Source organism: Vulpes lagopus, chromosome 16 (assembly GCF_018345385.1).
Source record: "Vulpes lagopus strain Blue_001 chromosome 16, ASM1834538v1, whole genome shotgun sequence".
NCBI classification, from domain to species: Eukaryota; Metazoa; Chordata; class Mammalia; order Carnivora; family Canidae; genus Vulpes; species Vulpes lagopus.
Genome location: NC_054839.1, coordinates 15,243,443 through 15,254,114, shown reverse-complemented (window position 1 = coordinate 15,254,114; position 10,672 = coordinate 15,243,443). Strand labels below are relative to the sequence as shown.

Sequence of the window (10,672 nt, the reverse complement as noted above, 5' to 3'; positions counted from 1 at the left end):
CCCACACACACACGGTTGAAAATCCATGTATAACTTTTAACTCCCCCAAAACTTAACTACTGATCAGCCACTGTTGACTGAACGCGATACCGATAACATCGTCAATTAACACGTTTCACATGTAATATGTATTATACACTGTATTTTTTTTAAGATTTTATTTATTTATTCATGAGAGAGAGAGAGAGGCTGAGACACAGGCAGAGGGAGGAGCAGGCTCCATGCAGGGAGCCCTACATGGGACTTGACCTCAGGTTTCCAGGATCACACCCTGGACTGAAGGTGGCGCTAAACCGCTCAGCCACGGGGGCTGCCCTATACACTGTATTCTTGCAATAAAGTAAGCTAGAGAAAAGAAAATATTATTAAGAAAATCATAAGGGGGCACATGGGTGCCTCAGTGGTTGAGCATCTGCCTTTGGCTCAGTTCTAAAAAAAAAAAAAAAAAGAATATCATAAGGAAAAGAAAACACATTTATAGCACTGCCCTGTACTTATTGAAAAAAAAAAATGTATCAATGGACAACGCACAGTTCAAACCTGTGTTGTTCAACGGTTAACTCTACTCTATCCAAAAACAGGAGGGTACATGTTCTTCTCAAACTCACGTAGAACATTCAGGGAGATAGACTACATTCTGGATCATCATACACACCTTAATAAATGTAAAAGAATAGAAATCATACAAAATGCGTTCTCAGAGAATGACAGAATTAAACTAGAAATCAATAGCAGAAAAGATAGCTGGAGAATTTCAAAACATTTGGAGATTAAACAACACCGTTATTTTTTAAAGATTTTATTTATTTATTCATTAGAGACACACAGAGAGAGGCAGAGACATAGGCAGAGGGAGAAGCAGGTTTCTTCTGGGGAGCCTGATGCGGGACTCGATCTTCAGACCCAGGATCATGCCCTGAGCTGAAGGCAGACCCTCAACCACTGAGCCATCCAGGTGCCCCTAAACGACATATTTCTATATAGTCCACCACTCAAAGAAGAAATCTCAGGAGAAAAATTTAATTTGGAGCTAAATAAAAAACCGAACTTATCAACATTTGTGAGATGCAGTGAAAGTAAAGATTAGAGGGAAATTTGCTGGTAAGACACGAGTCACTTTGATTCACACCCAAGGGGAGAGCACCTAGATTTGCCTTTTGAAGGGTGGAAACATCAAAGATTCTGAGCCCATCTTTTGAAACCACCATAGCCATCCAAACCTTCTTTTGGTGGTTCCCTATGGCCTAAGCAGTGAAATGGCCTGATGGCAATTTCAACTTACAATTAAATTAAACCACTAATGTATTGCCTTGAACTCACTCAGATCTGGAAGATAGGTTAAAAATAAAAACAAAAACCTGGGGATGGCTGGGTGGCTCTGTGGTTGAGGCCTGCCTTTGGCGCAGGGTGTGATCCTGGAGTCCCGGGATCGAGTCCCACATCAGCCTCCCTGCACTGAGTCTGCTTCTCTCTCTGCCTATGTCTCTGCCTCTCTCTCTTTCTCTGTGTTTCTTATGAATAAATAAATAAAATATTAAAAAAAAAAACAAAAAACAAAAACCTAAACCTGTCAAGGAAGGTGTCTCAGTCCTGGCATTTGTGGTGAGGTGAAAGGGATCATACAAATCAAATAAGGACTTACGGTTTCATGACCTGGTGTTAGCAGCTTTTATGAGGGCACACGCATGTCGAGCTCCTCCCGTGCCCCTGAGATCTGGGAGTCCATCCTAGCGACAGCTCTTGCACCCAGAATTCCATGTCTAGAGAAGGCTTTTTGTACAGAGCTGTCACTTCCCACAGGAGATGGGTACGGAATTAGCTCACTATGCCTTCATGCCTCCTTCCTTGAATGTATCTTCCTGCTCTGTAGAGGCTGGAAAGCTAAAAATCGTGCTTTCCAGACTCCTTTCCAGCTCATATTCTGGAAGCAAATTGGTTTCTATCAATTAGATGCACTCTTGAATGACATGAAAGAGAGATGTGAGACAGAAGCTCTTCTGCTACTGTTTTTGCTGGCAAGCAAGGCCATGCGAATCAGAGCATCAGTAGGTAAAGGCAGCCACTGACCTAAGCATGTCTTTTTTTTTTTTTTTTAGATTTTGTTTATTCATGAGAGACACAGAGAAGGACAGACAGAGACAGAGACACAGACAGAGGGAGAAGCAGACTCCTCACAGGGAGCCTGATGCGGGACTCCATCCCTGGATCTGGGATCAGGCCCGGAACAAAAGGCTCAACTACTGAGCCACCCAGGCGTCCCGACCTAAGCGTGCTAATCACAACTTTCTTTTATTTTTATTTTTTATTTTTTTATTATTTAAGACCTTTATTAACGGGTGCTTGCCGTTTGTTGACTTTTTTGAAAAAATCAAGTTGTAAACTTTTATTACAAATTAAAAATGAGGTTCTTAAAAATCTCAACTTGACCAGATATGAAACAATTTAAAAAACCTTTAAAGGTGTATTGAGAAAAACCAGGCTTTTTTTTTTTTAAACACGTTTATCATTACCAAAAAGAGACATATTTAGGTAAAAATAATAAAAACCCCATGCTGCATACATAATGCAGATAGTTCTATTTATCTGGTCAATGGGCAAAAAGCAAGCACTTAAGGTCTTCAGCTCCAATCTTTTGTTCATTTCTTATTGCTGGAATTTCATCTTCACTTCTTCATGTTGGATGACTAACCAGGATGATGGTAGAGATGGTAGCCGGCATTTACTCAGCCCCGCCCTGCTCAGCCTCGGAGCCGACCAATTCTCAGCTGGTGGATCGGCTGCTTTTGTCTCTTTGCCATCTTGTGGTTTAGGGTTTTCTGGCGTCTGCGTCGGTAATTGAAGTTGCGGCGTTACCAACGTTGAGGTGGCTGCTGACCTTGGGTCTCATCTCCTTGATTTTCCTTATCTTCCTCCTTTCCATCCTCTCTAGGCTGTCACTGGCGAGGAGGACCCCTACGGAATCGTGGTCTATAACCTCGATACATATCCTGTCTCGCTGGTCTACCTTGTTCTCCTGCACCCTGGTTGTCAGCACCTTCCATCACTCCTCCCTGCACAGGCGGGTTGGAATACTGTGGTCGCCCCGTAGGGTCTCCGCAGGTAGTAAGGTGGGAACGGCTGCCTGCGCCTGCGGTAGGGCCGGCGCTGCTGGGCCTGGCCTTCGGGAGCACTTTCCGACCCCTCGATCTTTGCCCCACTCTCACTATTCTGGTAATTCTGCTGGTAATTGCGTGGAGGACCCCTGCGACGTGGACAGCGTCTATATGGTTACGGTCTGCTGCATATGTACCGCCCTGCACTGGAGCTCCCCCGGGGCCTGTAACATTGGCTGCCTCCGCACCCTCTTCTCCTTCAACAACATCAAACTCCACAGTGTCTCCATCTCCTACACTGCGAAGGCACTTCCTGGGTGGACAAATACAGCTTCCTTGGTGTCATTCCCGTGGATGAAACCATATCAGTTTTTTTTCGTTTGTTTGTTTTTTTGTTTGTTTTTAATTTAGGATAGTCACAGAGGGGGAGAGAGAGAGAGAGAGAGAGAGAGAGAGAGAGAGAGAGAGAGAAAGAGAGAGAGGCAGAGACACAGGCAGAGACACAGGCAGAGGGAGAAGCAGGCTCCATGCACCGGGAGCCCGACGTGGGATTCGATCCCGGGTCCCCAGGATCGCGCCCTGGGCCAAAGGCAGGCGCCAAACCGCTGCGCCACCCAGGGATCCCCCACATCCGTTTCTTACATTGAACCACTTTACTGTTCCCAAAACCTTCGTTGCGATGACCTTCTTGTCCCCGCCGGCAGGCGCCTCCCTGCGCTGCTGCGGGTGGTGCGGGGCTCGGTGTCGGCCGCGCTGAGGGCGGGGGCGGCTGCTGGGTCTCGGCCTCGCTGCTCTCGGCTGCGGGGGGTGACTGGGGCCGCCGGCAGCTGCGGCTCCTCCCGGGGTGTGATGGTAACTAGGCCTGCGGCGGCAGTGGGGCTGCTCAGGGCTCTCTCTAATCACAACTTTCAACAATGTCAAGTGGCTGTTGAGACAATGGTGGCTTTTTTTCTTATCAGAGTATCAAACTCCAGAACTTCCTGGCTCTGAGGCTGCCCTTCTGCTCCCGCTCCTCCATCTCTTTCAGTGATTTTGCGAGCGTCTAGTTGAGTGTAATTATCTTACTGCTCACACTATCAAGAGTGGCTTCACCTTCCTACCATAAAGCCATATTGACACCCCCCCCCCTTTTTTTAATTCATTTATGATAGTCACAGAGAGAGAGAGAGAGAGAGGCAGAGACACAGGCAGAGGGAGAAGCAGGCTCCATGCACCGGCAGCCCGACGTGGGACTCGATCCCGGGTCTCCAGGATCGTGCCCTGGGCCAAAGGCAGGCGCCAAACCGCTGCACCACCCAGGGATCCCCATATTGACACCCCTTAACAACATATACTTTTCGTTACTATAATGAAAGTTTATATCAAAGATGTGGTGAGGAGGCACCTGGACTAGGTGAGCATAATCTATCCAATCCTTTGTTGTTGTTGTTGTTGTTGTTGTTGTTGTTGTTGTTGTTATCAACATTGTTTTTATTAATGTATCCAGTCCTTTATGCTCTCTTCCTCAAGTGTCTGAATTCCTTCCTTTATACTTGTTAAAGAGCTTCTGACCTTGGGGATATAATTTGTTGTAGGACGAAGTTCAGTACACTTTTACATTGAACGGTCTTTTCCTGACTTGTTATCTTCTGAATACATGATCTCTGGGAGGTGCCCGTATCTATACTTTCTGTTGGATAGAATAGTAGGGACTATGTTCCTGACCTAGCAACCTCAAAGTCTATTCCCATTTTCTCCCAATTTGGGGGGATATCAGATAACGAGTTTCTACAACTTCTAGGCTTCTAACTCTGATGTACCAATATTCGCCGTTGCCTCCTTGTCCCCTTACCAAGGCCATGAGAAATGTAGCTGGTTGCCATAGCAGCAGTGTGACTTGGCTTATGGGGGAAATTATTAGTTCTCACATGCAAAAGTGGCAAAGTGTCCTCAGCCAACAAAAACAGGGTGAGAAGTTATTTCAGGACAGTTTGAGGTCTTCAGTTCCTATACACCAGTTCCTCTCAAACTTTCATCAGCGTCCCCTGGAGGACATGCCAAACCCCAGAGAGCTGTGTCCTCCCCTAGAGTTTCTGATTTAGTGGGTCTGGGTGAGGGCTAGAAAATTTGCATCTCTATGAAGTTCCCAGGGGATGCCAATGCCACTGGTCTGGGGACCATACATCTTTGAGATGCACTGCTCCGAGATTTGGTCTCGTTCTCTCGTTTTAAGTTGTGTTGGGTGAAAAACAACCATTGTGAAGCAACTATGAGGCTCCCAGGCCCCAACCTTAGTGAAAGAACAGTGCCAGTGAATATTAATGGGAGCCTCAGATTCTCCTGCCTCATATTAGCCAAATAACTCATTCCAAACACCCCACATTTCCCCAAGGGTGCCCATTTTCTGGTACAAATGTCTGTATTAATTACATTTCCATTCTTTGTTTGTCAATAACAGAAACTGATTCTGTTAGCCTGTTAACGTAAATGGTGGGGTGACAGGCAGAATCATGGATAGCTCACATTATCAAAGGAGAAATCAATCAGGCTTCATGAGAGACAGTAACCAGGTGAGTGCCAGGGTTTCTCTGTAACTCAGGTCAATCTTTCTGCCACAGGACAATTCATCCTCTTCATCCAGCCCTATAGAATTCTACTCCAGATTCCAATTCCTGTGAGAGGGAATGGACTGGACCTAGCATGGGTCATGTATATGATCTGCCGTATGGTGGTGGTAGCAAAAGGGGCTGTGATAGAGATATAGTCAGTAGTTCGGTACCCAACACAACTGCATGGGAAAGGGAGGGAGACTCCCCAAAAGGAAGATATTCCAGGCAGAAGAGTAACATGTCTAATACAAATAGATGTCTAATGTGAAAAGCACCAATTACCCCCTTTACCAACTAGTTCTATGACCACGCTTTTAGGAAAACTTTTTAAAATTAATTATTATTTTTTTTAGGATGCTTTACTTCAAAAGGTTCTTTCTCCCTAAACTGAAGAGTCAAGGTTTGAAGATGCAGATACTTCGGAACAAAGGATAGCACCTCTATATCCCTTTGAATAATTTGGATTGTTGTCTCTCAGGGAGATATGTCCTCTTCACTTGCAGGCTCTCCATTTAGATTCTGGGATCTTAGCTTTCTTCAACCAATACTAGGATCCTAGCCAGCTCAAGACAGGACAGTCACTGTTGCTTAGAAAAGGATAGAAGGGGTGCATGGATGGCTCAGTAGGTTGAGTAGATCTCACTCATGGTTTTGGATCTGATCATGATCTCAGGGTCTTGAGATTGACCCCGCACTGAGCCCCATGTTGGGCTCCAGGCCTGCACTTGGCTTGGAGTCTACTTGAGATTCTTTCCCTCTCCCTCTCCCTCCGCTCCTCCTAGTGCTCACATTCTCTAAATAAATAAATAATAAATATATTTATATATTCTAAAATGATAAATTTTTAAAATAAGTAAATAAAAATTTTTTAAAGAAAAGGATAGAAACCCAAACAAATTCACAGGAAATTTCCCATTCTTTTAGGGATATATGCTGTTGCTTGGAGTTTCCTTCTTTCTTGTTCTCTTGCCTCCTAATTTTACCTTCACCTGCAATAGTAAGGGGCTGTAGGGTTCAGGAGCTGGTTCTGTTCCTTGGCCCTGTTCCTTGTGAAAGCTAGTCCTTCTCTCTCTCAAGCACACACATTCCAAAGGGCAAGATGGCTTTTGGGAATGAATACACAGTCTAGAAGTACCAGAGTGGCTGGAACCAGAAATTGTATCAGTTGGCTTTCACCAGATTATGCTGAAGTATCAAACAACATTCATAGTTATGATAGAAAAGTCTATTGTTTATGTTTTACGTCAGTTGTATGTTTGCTGTGGCTCCTTTTTTTAAAAAAAATATTTTTATTTATTTATTCATGAGAGACACACAGAGAGAGGCAGAGACATAGGCAGAGGGAGAAGCAGGTTCCCTGAAAGGAGCCTGATGCGGGATCCAGAGAGGCAGAGACAGAAGCAGGTTCCGTGTGGAGAGACCAATGTAGGACTCAATCCCAGGACCCCGGGATCACGACCTGAGCCAAAGGCAGACACTCAATCACTGAGCCACCCAGGTGCCCCTTGGTATGGCTTTGATTCATGTGGTCTCTTTACAGGACCCAGAAAAAAGAAGCAGCCCCTTTCTGGGACATGCTTTTCTTTTGGCAAAGTAGCCAAGTCACACTGGCTTTTAAATCTTTCAGAGAGAATGATAAACCAAAAGAGGTAAATTGGCCACTCTGGATGAAGAGTATACAAGAATATTTTGTATTATATTTGTAACTCCTTACAATAGGATATAGGTTTTCCCCAATATCTGAAAATAGGACATTCCTATAAAAATCTTTTGTAAGCCAAAATGATGTAGAACAAAGAAACAAGTACATTTATTTACATGAAAAATGTTTTCAGCACTCCCAGATCCCCAAATTTACCTCTCTTAGGCCTTTCTTGTACCTCAGGACACATCTTACTAATGGATGCACAAAATAAATCGAGATAAAGCACAGATGCAAGACACATTTCAAATCTCTGGTGGCTTGTGGCTACAATGCTGGGTGTAGTTCTGGGGAAGGGACTTGGTGGTGCCACTCTTACAGCTCACAGTGCGTGTTGTCTTTATGAGGGCTCACTGCAAAACAAATGCTGAATGCTATTTTCGCTTTTTTCCTCAAAAAAGAGAAAATCCTCATCAGATTTCTTTTGGTTAGAGTAAACAGGGACTAATGTTGGTCTCTCATAAATGTGAAGTGGCATGTCATGAACTATTGAAAGAGGGGGTACCTGTATACATATGTTTTGTTTAAAGATGTTGTATGGAAGTGTTGAATCTCTATATTGTACATATGAAACTAATAGTATCCTGTATGTTAACTAACTGGAATTTAAAGAAAAACTTAAAGAATAAAGGAAGTCCAGAAGGAGGCAGTGTGCGTCTGTATACTCACTCCAGGAAGTTATCAGCTTCTCCTCACTCCCTGCAACTTTAGATGTGTCCTGCCTCCTTGTGGCTGAAGATGGATGCTGCATCCCCACAATCACCCTCAATCCAGGTCACTGCATGGAGGAAGGGGAGAGTATCTTTGTAACATTTAAGTGTAAAATTATGTCAAAATTAAAAAGTGTTTAAAAACAAGTGACTTCTGTAAACACATTTCTTTTTAGAATGAAGCGTTGAGGGCATCCTTGGGTGGCTCGGTGGTTTGATGCCTGCCTTTGGCCCAGGGCGTGGTCCTGGAGACCCAGAATCGAGTCTCGCATCAGGCTCCCTGCATGGAGCCTGCTTCTCCCTCTGCCTGTGTTTCTGCCTCTCTCTCTCTCTCTCTCTCTCTCTCTCTCTCTCTGTGTGTGTGTGTCTCTCATGAATGAATAAAATAAAATATTTTAAAAAATAGAATGAAGTGTTGATAATTATTTTAGCTAGGTATTATAATGGGGGTACTGACAGTAGTGAATCCAACCATTTAGGATTTCTAGAAGTTTGAAGGACTAGAGATTTAGGATTGTGACAAAGGGGATCATCAAAGGGGAGGGAAGATCTAATAAGAAGTGAAGCTTCACGAGATTATTTTTCTTGGAGGCAAATATATGAGTCCAGAAAAAAATTTCTTTAAGAATGACCCATAGATAGGAACAATGCTTTGGTGTTCTTGCACATCAAAAATGACTGATCTGTGGCCTTTATTCTTAAAGAAATATTGCTCAGTTGCCTTATAGCATTGAATGCTTAGCAATGATGACCCAGCCCAATTTCCTCGTATAAATGATTTGAATTTTCTTTTTGGCTGTCAGTAGTATTTTCTTTTGCTTAGAATTTAGCACTTTTACTTGGATATGTCTCAAGAGTGACAGTTCTGACTGAGGCTATTTTTCCTGACACAAAGTGTCTTCTTTTAAGGTACAGATTCATGACAGTGCCTAGGTGGCTCTGCCACTCATGTTAAGCAACTGCCTTCAGCTCAGGTCATGATCCTAGGGTCATGATCCTGGGGTCCTGGGATTGAGCCCTGACTTGGCCTCCCTGCTCAGTAGGAAGTCGGCTTCTCCCTCTGCCTCCTCACTTAAATAAATAAATAAACAAACAAACAAACAAACAAATAAATAAATAAAAGCTTAAAAAAAGGTACAGACAGATTCAAGCCCTCTTTTAATCTTAGAGAATTGTCTTATGTATTGATGTATCGATTGATACATATGTTTTCTTTCTGTATTTCCATTTCTCTGTTGGGAACTCAGAACTGTGTATAATTGGATATTGCTTGCCTGTCCTTCACATCCATTTTTTTCTGCCAATCTTTATTTTAATAAACATTTTTATTGAGTTATAATATACCTATGAAAACTGCACAAATCATAAAGGCATGCTCATTGAATTATCACAAAACAAACACACCCATGTAGCCACAACTCACATTCCAATTTTTTTTAAGATTTTAAAAATTTATTTATTAATTAGAAACACAGAGAGAAAGAGAGCACAGCAGACACAGGCAGAGGGAGAAGCATGCTCCACGCAGGGAACCTGACGTGGGACTCCATCCCAGGTCTCCAGGATCACGCCCTGGACTAAAGTCATCGCTATACCACTGAGCCACCCGGGCTGCTCCGTCCTAGGCTCTTTATCTCTACTATGTTCTTTTGGTGTATTGCATATTTACAGGAAAGTGCTAGATACTATGCATACACTATAATCACACAATATATGCAATATCTAAATATGTAATGATCAGGGACGCCTGGATAGCTCAGCAGTTAAGCGCCTGCCTTCAGCCCGGGGCGTGATCCTGGAGTCCTGGGATGGAGTCCCACATCAGGCTCCCTGTATGGGGCATGCTTCTCCCTCTGCCTACGTCTCTGCCTCTCGCTGTGTGTGTCTCTCATGAATAAATAAATAAAATCTTAAAAATAAATAAATATGTAATGATCTATGGTCCATTACCAGATCAAAATACATAACATTTCCAAAATATAGGATCCCATATACTCTTCACAGATAATACCCCTTACCCGGAGATAATTTCATTCAGACCTCTATCACTATAAATTAGTGTTGTTCTTCTTGAACTTCTTCATGTAAATGGAATTATCCAGGAAATAGTCTTTTGTATTATTATTTTTAATTGTGGTAAAATATATATAATGAGAATTTATTATTTTAATCATTTTAAGTGTACAGTTCTGTATTATTAAGTATATTCACATTAGTTGTTACCGTACATAGTCCTTTGTGTTTGCATTTTAAAAATCATTATCTGAATTAGTTTATCATAGTTTTTTTTAAAAATCCATTCTCCTGTTGAGACATTTTAAGTTTGTGGCTATTATGAATAAAGCTGCTACATACATTATTGTATGAGGCTTTTTGTGGACATATGTTTTCATCTCTCTGATACCATACCTGGGAGTAGAACTGCTAGATCATGGAGCAGACATAGATTTAACTTTTTAACATATTACCAAGCAGTTTTCCAAAGTAGTTGTTCCGTTTCATGCTGACCAACAACGCATGAGAGTTACAGCTACTCCAAATGCCTGCAACCCTTGAGACTGTCCATTGTTTTTCATTTTA

General features: G+C 42.8%; 1 pseudogene; it reads right to left on the bottom strand.

Moving 5' to 3' along the window:
* Positions 1-2,643: 2,643 nt before the first annotated feature.
* On the bottom strand, positions 2,644-4,203 carry LOC121476749 (annotated as a pseudogene).
* Between the last annotated feature and the right edge of the window lie 6,469 nt (positions 4,204-10,672).